A 17,165-nucleotide genomic window follows, 5' to 3' on the forward strand; every position below is an offset into this window, starting at 1 on the left:
TGTAATGGAGAAATCAGACAATAAAGAAGCAAATGACAATACATCATAGTAATATTAGTGAAATATTGACAAAGTATTTTGCAAGGTCATTATTTTGAGATGCTGGTTGACAAATTCCTTAAACTGATTTGAGACAAATTCTGACATAGTGCCAGAAATACAGGTGAATAGCTTGATATGGTTACTTGAAGCTCCATGTATTTAGAATTTGATACTGAATTTTGTATTATTTGAATGTCTTTTTTAAAAAGATTTTATTTATTTATTTGAGAGAGAGAGAGAGAGCAAGCACAAGCAGAAGGGAAGGGAAGAGGGAGAGGGAAAAGCAGACTCCCCACTGAGCAGGGAGCTCAGCACGGAACTCGATCCTAGGACCCTGGGATCATGACCTGAGCCGAAGGCAGACACTGAACCGACTGAGCCACCCAGGTGCCCTATTTGAATCAGTCTTAAAGCAAGCACATCTGAGTCCTAAATTCTTAACAAAACCTTCTACAGCTTTTGCCATGAAAGAGTAAGTGGCTTTTGTTGGCTATGTTACATAAACTAGTGTTTGCTAACTTTCACTTTTGCAGTTGGTTCCACTCTCAGAACCATACCAAGCATTGCCCAGAAAACACACAAGATAACAGGACACTCAGCCTGTAGGTACCAGTAAAATTTCTCCATTAATAAAACATAACTTTATTATGGCAAAAAACAATCATTCAGGCGATTGTGAACAGCGTGAATTCCATAAGTATTTCTCGGCTCTGATGACTTTTACAACACACAAAAACAAGCAAATTGGCTGACAAACCTGAGCTTCACAGTGTACCTCAAATGATATAGTGTGGGTTTGTTCATTTATTTACCATCATTGTGGAACTGCTTACAAATACTTACATGTCAATATTCCTGAGAATATATATTAGTGTTTCTCCATAATCCATTCGGTACAGTAACATGAAATTGTCAAGAAAGGAGCCTTCATGGGTATTTGCCCAAAGAAAATGAAAACACTAATTTGAAGACATATATTCACACATATGTATTGCAGCATTATTTACAATAGCCAAGATATGGAAGCAACCAAAGTGTCCTTAGATAGATGAATGGATAAAGATATGGTATATACATACAATGGAATATTACTCAGCCATAAAAAAGAATGAGATCTTGCCATTTGGAACAAGGTGGATGGACCCAGGGTATTAAGCTAAATCAAATAAGCCAAACAGAGAAAGACAAACAGCACATGATTTCACTTACATGTGGACTCTAAAAAAACAAATGAACAAACCAAAAGCAAAAATAGGCCCATACATACAGAGAACAAACTGGTGGTTTGCCAGAGGGGAAGTGGTGGGGGAATTGGCAAAATGGGTGAAAAGGAGTGGGGGGTACCAGCTTCCAGTTTGGGAATGAATAAGTCAAAATTATGAATGGTACAGCATAGGGAGTATAGTCAATGGTTTTGCAACATCACCGCACCGTGACAGATGGAAGTGATGCTGGTGGTGAACACAGCCTAACATATAGAGAGGTTGAATCACTATGTTGTACACCTGAAACTAACATAACATTGTGTGTCAACTATACTTCAATAAAAATTTAATTAATTTTAAAAAAGGAAAGGAGCTTTCAAAGATCCTTTGTTTCCTCATTTTTTTTTAAAAAGATTTTCTCTTTTAATGTAATCTCTACCTCCAATGTGGGGCTCAAACCCATGGCTCTGAGATCAAGAGTCTGAGCCAGCCAGTCGCCCCTCCTTTATTTTGAAGATCCATTATTACCGAAGGCCTAACAGCTAACTCCTTCTTAAGGCCTCCAAATATACCTCTGTTCCTCAGTCATTCTAGAAAGCGATGTAAGTGCTTAATAAGATAAAATCCAATAACACTGAACCACAATGAACTCTGTCAAAAACTCTACCTGCAGCTGATAATTTTAAATTACGTAAAATAGAGACTGATGATATTGGCCCTGTGCCTTCAGGATGTGGGTCTGTACGTGCCATACTCTCGGGCCAGCCAGCTTCCAACTCTGCAGCAGTGGGCACTTACTGCTAACCCACGCTAATGGCTGCTGTTGGCTCCAGCAAAACCATGTTTTCTAAGGTTTAATCCGTTTTAGGCAAAGCCAAGAGTGATCATTTGTATTTTAAGATTTAAATAAAAATTGTGGTTGCCTGTTTTCTTCATGAATTTTGTACTTTACAAATGTAATGCATGACACTCATTAAATCAATAATGAATTATATATGTGTGTTGTATGTTCATATATACTCCATCTATAAAAGGTCATTTCTATCCAGTTTATCAGAAGCTCCTTTATTTCATAAACTCTTCTACCTTTCTAAAACTACCCAAAAGGAACATATGTAACCAAATCTGATGTGATGGACACAGAATGGGCTTTGAACTAAGCATACTCCTATTCAGATCACCACCTCTGCCACTTACTAACCCAGGGACCTTAGGCAAGTTAACAAACACCTCTGAGCCTTACTTTCTTTGTATGTTAAGGAGCAACGACAATGCATAACTATTGGATTGTTGTGAGAAATAAGTAAAATATGTAAAGTATCTTTGTAAAGTACAGAGAGGAAGGACTCAACAATTATTTTAATTTCACTATGCCCCTTTGTTTGCTCTCAATAATGGACTAGGTACCTGCAAACTAGACACCAAACCAACAAAATTTTATGGTGTTAGCCTGCCTGTCCCAGAAACCCTTTGCTGAAAAGGCGCATAGGAGATTTATTTGAATGTTCTTCCTTCTCTTGCACACTTTCTTGTCTGATGGCCACAGATAATCAATAACCAAGCTCCTCAATAACAGGTCAAATTGATTTCCGATTAGGAAATTGCTTCTCCCTGATTATATAAATAATGGTACCACCCCAGTAGATTGAACTGACTCTTAGATTTTATTTTCACTTTTTTTCCCATTTTAGGTCTTTCCAAAGTTGCATCAACAGATTTCTGGCAGATATTATTTAACAGGAATTTTTAAAAAGAAACCAAAGGCTTTTAAATGCAAACCCTTTGAGCTAAAAGCAGAAATTTAGTTACTAACAAAATGATATGTTGGCATAAAATTATTTCTGTTTCTACTCTGCCAAAATAGTTTGCTTCTTTTTGATTGATAGTTAACCAGATTTCTGAACATTTCCAGATTTTTAAGTTTTTCCTTTACCTTTTTTTTTTTTATAGAATTGCTAGAGTTTATTTCTTGAAGTTTCCATATGATGTTTTCATAAAACAGTTCATTCCTTCGACTGAGCTTTTTTAAAAAGGGTAATAATAACGCCTTACCCTTCATTATCTCAGACTTTGTAGAATAGCATATTTCTGGAGACACAACAGGTGAACAGAACCTCTGATCGCTGAGCTGTTTTATTATTTGAACGAAATATTCTCCTGGGACCTATAAAAAGATTCTGATACCTAAAACCTGAATTTAGCTTTGAATTTGGCAGCAGAGCTCTTTGTAAAATAGCAGTGATCTGGAGGAGCTGAGCTTTCTTTATGTATGATTCATCTGGCCATATTCATGCAAAATAAAAGAAATGAACAGAAGCAGCGATGAAATGGAATATATTCATCCCAACATAGGCCAGTTTTACTTGATGAAAACAGAACTATTCAACAATCAAGTAACTGTCCATAAAAGGAAAGATTTCTAGATTCGTGGCTGATATAAAGAGCTCCCTATTAGATACTCTTTTTTGGTTGACTTTCTAACCTTCAAGGTTTATATGACATTCATTGAGAAAATAAAAGTGGTTTGACTTTAATTGGTTATGTAAATTGGGTTATTTTACATAATTAAAATATACTGAGCTCACACAACTTCATGCCTGAAAAAGCAAAATAAAACACCATAATATTTTAGAAAATTGTACTTGCTAATTTCAAATTCCAAGCCCTAGTTTACTTTCAGGACTACTTACTTGAATCATATTTTGGCCTGTGGACAAAGAAAAGTGGGAAATTGGCCATGCTTCTGGTCTTTGCTCTGGCTCTAATTTGCTTCAAATGTCCAGATGACCTTTTCTATGTTTCCTGGGCAGAACAAAGTTATGGGGGGGGGGCAGCCGTTCCCCGACTTCTGATAATTCATGTCATAAACACAATATTTGCGAGAAAAAAAAATGGAGGAGTCCAGAGCTTCTTCACTAAAGGGGTCAACTTACTTTACTACCTAATTCATTATGACTGATTGACTTGAACTCTTGGCTTATTTTGTGAACAGATAGGAATGCCTTCGCTCAGGCAGATTTTAAGAATTAACAGGGCCATAGTGTTTGGAGGACATGTGATTTGTCCCTAAGTGGGGTTCCTGAATCTTAAAGTGCCTTCACCTTCCTTGATATCTAGAACCCTGAAGAAAGCTCAAGAGTTATACCACTTGAAAGATGAAAACGAAATAAACATACAAAACCAAGAGGCAAAGAGGTAAAGTACCTTCCATTGGGCTCACACAGTCACTTAGCCAATAAAAAGATGTAGCAGGGCTCAAAAATAAAAGACCAAGATTTCCACGGACAAAAAAGGAATAGAAATACACAGATGTTTTTCAGGGCTGAGGCCTCTGGAAGATGATTTGATTTGTATTTTATTTTAAAAAATCATTCACTTTCATGTGGCCACCAGATTGTGAAGGGCAAGAGAGAAAGGAGGAACCCCACTTTGGAGCCATCTTGGGGAGCAGGAGAGAGGATGGGGACTTTTCCTCAGGTAATGGCCTGGGAAGAAAGAGACGTCAGATTCAGAATATGTTTTGGAGAAAGAAAGAAGAGTAATTGTTGATAGATTAGGTGGACGATGTTAGGAAAAGAAAACTTCTAGACTAGAGGTATTCTGGACTCCTATAATGAAAGTGAATATAGCTCAATCCGATATAACCACGGAAGGACATCAGTGAAGTGAATCTTGCCCATTCTGCTACTACTCAGCCTTTCTCTCTGGACCATGGAATTGGTTTGAAAGCTAGTTGTGACCCTTCTATAGGCTACAATAAGGAAGAAATGTGTATAAATAAAGAAGCAAATAAAAGAGAGACAAGAATAGCTGCATTCTGTTACGAATTCAAGCATATCTTTTTTCAGCAGCTTCTGGTATTGTCAGTCCGGCCTTATCTTATCCACCAGAGTTTGATTTCTAAAATAATTTGATTCTCTCTCTCCTCTGTCTGACACCTTCAGTACTTCGTCACCTGACATATTCAAGTCCAGACACTTAGGGTGGTCCCAAGGATCTTCATAGTCTGGCCTCACCTTACCAGACTTCCTCTTGGCCAAGCCCCCCCACCCCCGACGCCTACCCCCCAAGCCTGTATTCTCACAAAACTGAATATTCTCACTTTCATACCTATTGTTCTTTGTGCCCAAACACTCTAGGTTTCTTCCTGGGCCTGAAAAAACTTATTCATCTTTCCAGTACCCATAACCCAATTTCTTCCTGCCAATTCAGTTATCCCAGGGATAAAAATGCCCTTGAATTAATTTCCCTGATCATATTTTTCACAATTATGACCAATCGCTACGTCTCCATCTCTCCTGATACACTGTGAGATTCTCATGGGCAAAAGCCTGTTCTTTTTATCTTTTTTCATCATTGTATCCCCCCGTGTGGTAGGTGCTCATCAGTGCTGACTGAAATAAATTAAGGCCTATCTCATTATAAAAATTTATAGCAGGTAAAGTATTTTCTCTAGAAAATCAAGCTGTGAAAGCAAAAGGTCCACTTTGGTCAAAACAAAACTAAATTTTGTGAGCAATCAAACTGTTCATAAATTAGGAGAGTACTCTTCTGATATATAAATAACCCTTAAAAAATACCATCTGTGCATTTTTCTAAGTCAGTGTTTTTTAAAGTTCTTTGTTTTTTTCCAAAGAGAGGTGCTGTCACAGGTGCCTTTAAAATCGTGATAAAAACTTTTGGATCATTTGACAGATTCATATGAATACACAGCTTTGCAAATAATTTTGGAGATTTTCAAGCCCATTAAAATACCTTCATGGAATAGATCAACACTAGGTTAAAGTATCTTCTGTAAACTTTTAAAAATAATATATGGTAAATCTTTATAGTTGGAGTATTGCTCACATTGCCAACTGTTACTATTCTCATAGCGTAAGCGTCTAATACTGTGGTTGGTTTAAATGTGTTAATAAGTGAAGGTAAGTATTTGTTGTAGACAGCATACAGTTTTGACAAAATACCACATAGAACAATACAACATCAATGTAAAACTATGTGAATTTTCATTCCAGATAGAATACATTTGCAAATGATGACAGTGTAAACTTTTCAATCCATACCACCCCATATCCTTTCCCGAAGGACAAAACAGCTAACAAGGAGCTCCAAAAAGAAAAGAGAGAAAAACATTATAAATCCTACCTTAATCTGCTAAAGCAATGAATTGAATTTCTTCCAAACAGGAACAAAGATTTTAGTCTATCTCTTCCTGTTTTCTTCTTTGCCTGTAATTTAGAAGTTATGTCACAGATGAGCTATGAGTAGGTTTATCAGGATGTATAAGCATGTATCCAGCATCCAGTAAAACAATATTTTGTTGATCATTCTCTTTGGAATGAGATATACTCAAGAGTTCAACAGAGATAGCAGTCCATCAGGGATTCTTTTAAAAAAAATAGATGGAAATATTATTACTTGGTCAAAATTAGAACAAATTAAAGAAGGCCATTATTAGCTATTATCAATTGATGTGACTTTGAATGTTCCTTTCAGATGAGTTAGTCTTGATGGTTCTTACTGGAATTTGTTTGAATTTAATGTCCATTCAGTGTACTACCTGCTTACAAAATGTATTAAGAAAATACCTGAGCATGTCACTAGGTAAAAATGTATTGGCAGAGCTGTTTCTATTTAACTAGATTTCTTTAATATACATATAAAGTAATTTCAGTCAGCTAGATACCACTGATAGGTTAATTCATGGAGAAGCAAGGTTGCTGACTTCAGCTCTTGAAAATACCTCTCACCTGGATTACTGCAATCGTCTCCTACTTCACTTTCTCAGTTTACCCTCCCTCCTGGCAGTCTCTTCGCAGCCCAGCAACCAGAGAAATTCCTTCCAAAACCCGATGCTGGATCACGTCAGTCCTCTGCCCAGAACCCTTTAGCAGTTCTCTATGTCCATACAGAGCAAGAGGCAAAATTCTTAAATGGTCTGCAAGTCCCTCTAGACCTCACCTCTTAACCTCTGACCTCATCTCCTATCATTTTCCCCCTGAGGCACTCTCCTTCAGCCACAGTGACTTCCTTGAGTATATGAGACACAATTTATGCTCCTGTGCTGGCTGTGCCACCTGCCTGAAATGTCCTTTTCCGGGTGTCTGCTTGGCCAACTCCTTCACCACCTTCAAGTTTTTGTGTGTCAACTCACTTGCATCCTTTCCTTTGATCTTCCTTATCCTGCTGACTTATTCTTTTATTCCTTGTAGAACTTAATATCTTCTGACAATATTTATACTTTATTATGTTTATTGCTTGTTCCCCTACTCCTTCTAAAATGTAATCTCTTCAAGGACAAGTATCATAATAATGTATTCCAAACATTTGAAATAGTACTTGGTACATGGTAGGCTCTTGATAAATATTTGTTGAATCAAATGAGTGAATGGATCGACTACACAGTCTAAGATTTACATATTAATTCATCCTGAGGATACAACAATGAATAAGAAGACATGATCCTGTACAAAAACTAACTGATGGTGCCTCTGACTTTAGGATCTATAATAAAATGTTTGCCACTGATCACAGACAGCCCTGAGTAAAGGAACAGGGATGGTTCTACCAAATCTATTCAGTCTGGGGAGAAAAGACATCTGTTGCAAGGATTTCAACGATCCTTCAAGAATGTAAATTACTGCTTAATTTTTGAACTCAGAGTGACACCTGATCCTGAGCCCTTTCCTTTCTTAAGGTAATCATTTGATGAGGAACTAAATGGAACCATTTGTTGGTGTGTCAGAAAGCTGAATATTAGGGGAATAATAGTCTGAGAGCATCATAAAGTATGGAGCTATAAAGAATAAAATAGCATAATTTCTTCTTTTCACAAATGAAATTAAAACAATAACTTCAAGAAGTTAGTGTCCTGAACAACCATGTCAGGTGTCTAGATTGGCTCTCAGATGGTTGCAGATACTTAGGAGCTGAGTTCATAGGACCAGACACTGTCTTGGCATTGCCCTCACAAATGCACAGAGAATGGCCCCACCCACAGAGTTAAAGATCCAATGTCTTCAGCAAATTGTGTGCAGTCAGCACAGGTGCTGTGACACAGAGGTTCACTGATGTTGTCAGCCAAGAACTCAGGGCCAGGTGAGAGGAACACTGACATTCCTCCAGGTTATGGTCTGTACAGTCTGCTATAACAGAATACCATACTGGGTAGCTTAATCAATCATCATTTATTTCTCACAGTTCTAGGAACTGGGAAGTCCAAGATCAGTCAGCATGGTTGGGTGCTTTGTCAGACCGCTCTTCCTGATTTACAGACAGCTGCCTTCTTGCTAGCAAGACAGGAGACACGGTGGAGAGAGAGCAAGGTCTCTGGTCTCTTTTTTTAAGGGGACTAATCCCATCATGGAGACTCTACCTTCATGACCCCATCTAAACCTAATTGCTTTTCAAAGGCCCCACCTTCAAATATATTGCATTGGGATTAGATCTTCAACATATGAATCTTGAGGGGATACAAATACTCAGTCCAGAGCAGTCCCCAAGAAATACCTGTATGTGCCTGTGTGAAAATTTTCTGGGGTCTCTTAGAGGTTTAATGAAGAATTGTCTAGACCATCTCAAATTTGGGGATTCCCTCCCCCTCCTCTACCCACCCTTACTCTTACCTTTGCCGATATGTCTGATTCCTCATTCACCTGAGTCCTCTCCTGTGAAAGAATAAAGAACAAAATATTTTAATGTAAACTAAATATATCTAAATGGGTGAATAAGTTTTCTGCTGCATTTTTCTTTCAGGAGCAAGCCACTTCTAGGAAATAATTAGGTTTATCTGACAGCAGTACTTGAAAGATTAGAAGTAATACCATATTAAAACTGCATATAATAACATGAAAAGTAAAAAATGGATTCTAGAAAGAATTGGCTCAGATAATCCCATACAGGATGTTCTATTTCTTTCTTGTAATTCATTTTATTGATAGGTATATTATTTTTAGCCTCAATCGTAGTCAAACTTATAATTGGATAGATTATCCTAGTGAATTCCTAAATCCTGGCTAAACATTTCTTTTATTATTCCCTAGAATCCCTTCATTACTTGCTAGCTTGTAGAATAATCTTAATATTAAGTTAAGCAAAGAATTTTAAAGCAATATCCCTTAAAATATTTAACACGTTCTAGAAGACAATATAAGTGGCTTTAAGCTTGACCATTATCATACATAACATACACAGCTACTTTTGTCTATTTACAACAGATAAATAAAAATTGATTACATTTTGGGAAGCCTCTGTAAACATATCAAAACTAGGGAACTTATCATCCAGCAGAAGACATCCTTAGATATTCTGTCATTAATATTTTTAAGGTACACTTTCCAGAAGACTATATGTCATATTTTTAGCTTTAGTAGTAATCACTGCAAACTCAAGATTATTTTACCATAATCTAGGACCCTTAGATTGTCCATTGATAAATGCATTAATATTTATCAAATGAGAAAAAAAAATCCCTTTTAATATGTTTTTTTAAATGTCTTAATTTAAGTCTTGCCCTGTAGTCCAAACTGGCATTCAAGGGGCCCCTGTGAACTTTCAGACTGTCACAATGATATAAATTATATAACAAAAGAAATTATACAGTTATTTAAATAGTACTTCTAGAAATAACACGTGATCATAAGATCAAATCAGTATTTTGTTAAAGACTTTGAAAAGCAGATTGTACGCCAATAAGTCTGTACATCCGATGGTAGTGAGAAGTACTTTTAGACTCAGATCCTCACACTGGCTTTGCAGGTGGTATAAAACAGAGCCATAGTTTACCTTCAACACGCCATCTTCTCCCATTTCGTACAACTGCTTCATTCTAAAGAATTCCAGTGACCAGAAAGAACCAAGTCAATATAAGGTGAGTGTGGGAACAAATCTTCGAGGGAAAAAAAATGCCCAGGTAGAGGAGTATGAGAAAGTGAAATTTCATGTATACATTGTTCTTAAGGACTTTTATTTTTAAACACCTTTTGCATGAAGGCCCTTCTAAGGCATTGTGGGGGGTGGGTAGAGAGATGTACACAAACGCTAAAGTTCTCGGAGTTTAGGTATGTATGCAACTCTTATTTCAGATCAAGTTTAGAGCCACGTAAATGGCATAGAAAGAAATGTCAGAGTGGAAGAAAGAAAGAGACAGCATTTCTGAATAAAGAGATCAAGGAGGGTTTTATTGAGGAACAGGCAGGGAATAAGGTGTACGAGGGTTTATTGGAAGACAGTTAGTAGCCCAGGAGGACTGAGCAAACTAAAATAAGTCTGGAAATGAAGTTTGGACAATCTGTGAAAGGCTTGGAAGGCCAGAAATCCAAAGCAACTGAGGCGAACAACCAGTATGTTCTTAGATTCCTTCATGTGCATGTTGGCCTGCGGGACACAGTACCCGTGAGTGAGTTGTGAGTTCAATGGGCCCGTGATATGACAGGCGACAGCCATGTGTGTTATCACATTCACCATGCTGCATGGTAAAAAGACAGCCCATTTATAATTTCTCTATCTTCATTATTCATTTAATAGATATTTCTTGAAGAAGTAAGACGTGTTGTGGTAGGGGGCAGGGGGAATTGGTTTGGGTTCATTCATGTCTGCCTTCAGACCTCAGCTCCACTAATTATTTATAATCTCTCTAAGCCACAACTTCCTCTTCTGTAAAATGGGGATGTGCTGCTTCCTTGCAGAGCTCCTGCGCATGCCAAATGAGATACTGTAAGGAAAAGACTTACCACAGGCCTGACGGGTGGTTAGTGCTTGTTCAGCTCCCTCTTACCCTGGCCTTTCCCAGGCTCTGCTCTGTCCCTCCCTCCGGGTCTCTTGTCTTCCCCCATTGCTAGGGCCACTGAAGCCTTCTTCATAGCTTTCCCTGCTATGCTAGAATTCTATGCTAGAATTACGTCTAAGCCTCAGCAAGAATAATTTAAGGAATCCTTACCCAATATTCGGGACGCAGCTCCAGTCATGGTCCTGGTAACAGCTTAGCTCTGACCTTGAGTGTGATTTCTGTCTTTGGACTTTTGCCCAATCACCTCTTTAGAACCCTGGTCTTTCTCAGACCTGGCTCCTGTTTTCTCCTGGCCAAACTCCACTGCTTCACATTATCCCCTTTTCTATTGGCTCTGTTGTTCTGGATCCTCGTCTGGTGAATGGAATCTTGCTACATGTATTGAATGTTGCCAATGTGTAGGGCCTGTCTGTTATTTAACGTATTTCCTGATTCTGGATTGGGTCCTAGGCTTGTGCCCTTCAAAGATTTTGTTTGTTTTTATGGAACTGAGCCACCCCTCCCCACAGCCGTTTTATTAGAGCACTAACTTGGGTCTTTTGCCATGCCACTGGAATTTCCTTGGACCCTGCAACTAAGGAAGTATGTGATTGTGTGTGTGCAGAGGCCTGGCATGGTTCCTGGCGCTAGTCTCTCAGTCTACAGGGATCTGTACCAGGCCTGTCCACACCCACACCATTCTTAAAAGGGCCAAAGGTAACTAAGGCAATTCCTTACACTTACGTATTGTATGACAAAGCAGGGGAAATAACACAAGTGCATGACGAGGTATAGTGCAAGGCAGGATACAGGAAGTGTGTCAGAGAACGTCCAAACCCCGTGCGAATTCATAGAAGCAGGAAATCAGATTAGGTAGGCACATTTCTGAGCGGCCATGTTCAAAGTGAAGTCTGAGCTGGGCTTTCAGTGCTTGATATCAACCAACAGATAAAGGAGAGCACGCAGCTAGAACACAGAAGCAACATAAACAGACATAGGGCACCAAGAAAAGAGTAAGTAGAGGATGGGAAGCCTGGACAGAACCTGGTCTGGGCCTAGCTTATGGAAAATCTTGAATGCCTGGCTAGGGAATGAGTATTAGATGAGTATTAGAGATGAGTATTCATATGATGAGTATTAGAGATCAAGGTTTAGGATATAGCCACACAGGCTGGGCACTATCCAACCCCAGGAGGTCCATTCTTACACGCTGGGAGTTGGCAAACTTCTGCTTTATTTGGCCAGATAGTCAATATTTTAGGCTTCACAGGCCATGTGGTCTGCGTTGCAAGTACTCAGCTCTGCCTTTGACCTCAAAATGCACAGACAGTATGTAAATAAACGAATATGGATGTGTTCCAATAAAACCTTATTTATGGACCCTGAAATTTGAATTTTACAACATATTATTCTCTTCATTTTTTCCAACATCTTAAAAATGTTAAAAAAAAAAAAAAAGGCATACAAAATAGGCAGCAGACCAGATTTGGCCCTTAGGTTATTGTTTGCCAGCCCCAATCTAGACTCAATGTGAATGATACGCAGGCCATGGAGGAAAACCATTGATGGTGTTTATTAAAGACAAGCATGATACTGTCAAATCTGAACAAGAAGTAGATTCATGGGGAGACAGATGTGAGATAAGAGATAAGTTCAAGCTGCGCGTATCCGTGTCTGTGTCTGCGTCTGTGTGTGCATGTGGGCTCCTTTTGACACACTTTTGAACTGCCGAGTAAAAAGGGACATTTGACCTGGACCATTTATTTTCCTATACTCGCTATTTCAAAAACATCCACACAACGTATGATCATCAGCTTGGCACTGTGACCGGCTCTCTGAATGTCTCTTATAAAAGAGGATGGCAGAAGCGTCTAAAGAGAAGAAAAGAAGAAAAGCAGTCATTCTCAAGGTTGTAATCTTTGTAGGGGGTGGGAAGTAACCCAGACCCTGGGGTCAAGGCGGTAGTGCATAGAAGTTGTTGGCAAAAGGGAACAAAGGAACATTCACTCTGCAATAACCTGGTCCTGTTTTATCATAACATTGCATAAAACATCCTATAAAATCCACTGTGCTTTCTGTTACTCTCCATTTTAAAAGCCAACACTTGGATATGTGTCAGAAATCTTGGTTCAGTGACCTTTGGCTTCAGAAAGCTGTATCTCATTGTTGATATGCTGTCTGCATTCCAGCACGTGGCTGTGGGTATCTGTTTGCAGCTGGCTTTATTGGATCCATTTCTTTTGTTCGTCACAGTGGAGTTATGTGGGCCAATGACTAGGCAGAAAACTTCCATGACAAAGTTCAATTAGAAGCTGCTTATATGGATTTTTGTGTCTTTGTTACCATAGTACTGACTGGTTTCTGGACTTTTAATATTCTAGGCTTTCAATCTGTGACTTTTAAATGACAGTCAGGATGTTCCTAATGTTTAGTGAGTGTACAGTACTGTTACTAGCAGCAAAAAAGCATCTTCTGAACTAGAATAATGGGTGGAGGTATGACAGAGGTAAATCTGCTTAATACAGGAAATACTTTTCCATCAGATATAGATACAAATAAGTGAAATGAGCTTTCTCAGAAAATAAATGGCATGTTGAGTCAAAAAGAAGTTCTCTATAGGGACAGATTGTTAGTTTGGAACAGGTGACTTGGACTCCTTCTATCCTAATGCTATAGATTCCACTGAGTTTCAGAGAACCCAAAGCATATTTTAATAGTAGAATTCACACCTTTGAGTATTATTTCACATTTCATGGATTTAAAAGATTAGACTTGCTTGTGATAAGATTTTTTTGCATCTAGAAAACTGATAAAGAGAATACCATTACCATCATTACCATTAACATTTTGCCATTATCGACAATCTGGAGGTGACTTACAAAATAATTACGTGTAAATTCAGTATCTTTTTGAAGTCTGACAACAAATATATTCCTTAATTACCCAAATCTATAAAAAGTCATGTTTTTAAAAGACTTTGATATATCCTTAAATACATTCTAATGAAATTTTTCAAATGGGTGATAGCTGGTCAATATTATACCTTGTCCTAACTAGGCATCAATCCTTGGAACATAGGGTTGGCTTTGTTGCATAATAGCTGATCCAGGAGGACACCCTCCAGCAACAGAGCATAAGATACCATGCGAGCAGCCAATATTGGATTCATTCACTCTTGAAGGCAGTGATGACACAAAAGTGTCTTCGGAGGCTGCAAACTCGTGCTTTGGGTAATCTTTCATGTTTATCATACATCACAGTTTCCTTTGCATTTTCTTCATGCTCCATACATAGAAAATACACCAATGCTGATACGTCAACAGCTCTTTACTTCCCTGCTTAGGTGTCACAGCTGTTAAGCAAGCAAGACTGAAAATGATACCATTCTCTACGGCTCTAACAAAGTTGATGGAAGACAGTATAATTCATTATAGCTCATCCAGACAGGCTTTCTAGGTTTCATACTGCATTATTTATGAACTTGCATTTGAATACTAGCCTAAATTTGGTAATTCTGCTGCAAACTTTTATAGCTGAAACTAAAAAATCCCTCTGATACAAGCAGGCTATGTATTATTTTCCCCATTTTGTGGATTTGAAAACAGAGACCCAGAGGTAAAAACTGACCTACTCATGGTAACGTAGGTAGTGATCAGTTCAACCAGATCTGGGTTCAGCTCTGCTAGATCCTACTCTGCGCTCTCTCCATTGCTCATACTACATCTTAAGAAGATCATTCCAGAGCTGGCTGCTGTGTGAAATCTGAGGAATGTGCACCAATGTCCAGGTTTCCTATCCTTGAAGGGCACTTAGAAGACTACACTTCCCAACCAGCCCTCTCATAGTTAAGTGAGACCATGGGACTAGCTGACCATTGAACCGTGAGGAAAAGCACTGTATGTCACTTCTAGCCTGAGTTAAGTGAAAGGCTCTGTGGATCCTTTCAACACAATCCCTTTGGGAGCAAACATGGAGGCCATATGTTGAGAGAGTGGGCCAAAAGATGCCAAGAGCCTGGATCGCTGAGTCACTGCATGGAGAAGAGCCATCACAATGAGTCACCTGACTTAAGCAGACTTTGAGGAAGAAATAAACTTTCTCAGCTAAGTCACTGAGATCTGGGGCTTGTTAGTCATGGCAGCATAAGCTCAGCCTATTCTAATACAACCCATCTCGATCCTATCTACAGCTGCTGTCAACACGTTCGCATTATCTCCCGCTATGATGTTCAGAGGAAGTACAAAAACTGCTCTTTGGTGCTATCGGGACAATAAAGCAGGAGAAGGTAATAGGGATTGGTTAAACTTTAGTTGCCACAATTTTAAATCGATGGGCAAGGAAGGACTCACTTAAAAGATAACATTTGACCAATAACTCAAAGCCGTGTAGTAAATCTATAGGAAATGCATTCTCAGCAAAAGGGATTGTGAAGTGTCTCACATTTGAGGAGAAGCAAAGGTGCCAGTGGAGCTGGTATACAGTGACCGGGGGAGGACAGTAATGAGAAGCAAAGAGAGATAAGGAGAAGGCTGTGCATCAGGGAGGGCCTTGTAGGTTATTACAAGGACTTTGGCGCTTACTCTGAGGGAAAGTGGGAGCCACCGGGAAGTGTGTAGTGACATAGTTTAATTTATATTTTTAAAGGATTGTTTTCTAAAAGCCTACTTATGACACTAAACAGTTATGATGGATGATGTTGTTGCAATATAATCCTGACTTCAGGATGTGTGGTTTTGATCCATGACTAATCCTTACCAAACCAATGCTGGTGGTGTTAACTCATACTGCAAATTATATTGATGACAGTCAGACTTCTATCAAGGTTCCCAGTGAGACCCTAGGCTGCAGTGCCCTTATTTGAAACACTTGCCATAAAGCTATCAAACAAATCCTTGCAAGAGTCTTTATTCTCCTGATCCTCCACTGTAAATCATCAAAAATAGTTGCATATAATTTCACAGCAAATGAAACCGGCACTTGGAGTGTCCTAGATAATGGCAGAATGGATACATCAATCTTACAAACTCTTTGTTTTGTCATTTCCTTCTAGACACTCAAAAGACAACTTTGCCTCAGTGTCTCCAAAGATAGAACCATTCCCCATCCACATCAGCCCATTCCAGAATTTATACCCATTGTGTTCCTGTTCTCAGCTCAGAAAACACTCATGACCCCAGTAGCTCAAGTCAGAAACCCCAGAGATTGGTAACCATTTCTAAAAAGTTCTTGGTCCTACACAAATGCACCCTTTCCCCTCTCTCCCTGTCCTCAAATCCAGCCCTCATACCCTGTCATATGAATTGCCGCAACAGCCCCTAACGAATCTCTCAGGCCCCGTTCTCTCACTGCACACAGCTCCAGGAAGTACCTTCTAAAACACGAATCTGGTTGTCACTCCCCTTTCTATAAGGGATGAGCTGACCTCCTTGGACTTACAGGTCCCTTACCATCAAGCTCCTGCCTGCGTTTGTAGCCACGTTTCTTGTCACAGCTAGACTGCGATTTTTGCGGCAGCCACACAACACTGGTTGTTTTCCAAACATCTGAAGCCACTTCACGTATCTGTGACTTTGCACATCATATGCCCTCTGCTGGAATGTTTTTTTGTCTTAGACGTCTAACTGTCAAATTCCTACTGCTTTCAGCCTCTACTTATACGTCATGCCATCTGTGAAGACTTCCCTGACCCTGCCTCCAGGGCCCCTCAGTTGTAACTTTATTTCAGGGGTGACGTGGAACTTACACCTGTCACCCCCACCACACAACCCTTTGCATGCTAAGCCCCTCAGAAGAATAGCAGATACATGGTAGGTGCTCAGTCCATGTTGAATGAGTTAATAACTTTCCCATTCTGGTCTGTTGCCTGGCATTAACATAATTAAGAGGAAGCTATGCCTGTATGTTGACACCCATTCTATGATGCTCAATGGGTAGAAAATGGCATCGTGTCTCATTTTCTCCTTGAGGGAAAATGTAGTAATTTCTTTCAGCAGTTTGTTGGGTGAGTTGAAAATAAACAGCACTTTAATTTTGACCTTGTTCTTAGTCAGTTTTGGGGGGATCTTTTGGGCTTTTTATTGCACCAGCTTTACTTATTTTTGTAATTCTTCTTTGGCTTACAGCCGGTGTTATTGAATGATTACCATTCTTCT

General features: G+C 39.0%; 1 protein-coding gene and 1 long non-coding RNA gene across 3 annotated transcripts in view; one reads left to right on the forward strand and one right to left on the reverse strand.

The window, feature by feature from the left end:
• Nucleotides 1-17,165, forward strand: part of CYYR1 (cysteine and tyrosine rich 1) — a 99,969-nt gene that overhangs the window by 37,734 nt on the left and 45,070 nt on the right. The window lies entirely within an intron of this gene.
• Nucleotides 6,283-17,165, reverse strand: part of LOC117801534 — a 45,684-nt gene continuing 34,801 nt past the window's right edge. Inside the window, exons 5-6 of one of the 2 annotated variants that reach the window (XR_004624151.1) lie at nt 8,873-8,914; nt 6,283-6,475 (exon numbers count right to left, since the gene is read on the reverse strand). This is a non-coding gene — a long non-coding RNA (uncharacterized LOC117801534). Of the gene's footprint in view, nt 6,476-8,872; nt 8,915-12,771; nt 12,885-17,165 lie in introns of those variants that run through there. The other variant, XR_004624152.1, reaches the window with a different exon arrangement.

This window comes from Ailuropoda melanoleuca, chromosome 1, assembly GCF_002007445.2.
Source record: "Ailuropoda melanoleuca isolate Jingjing chromosome 1, ASM200744v2, whole genome shotgun sequence".
Classification (NCBI taxonomy): domain Eukaryota; kingdom Metazoa; phylum Chordata; class Mammalia; order Carnivora; family Ursidae; genus Ailuropoda; species Ailuropoda melanoleuca.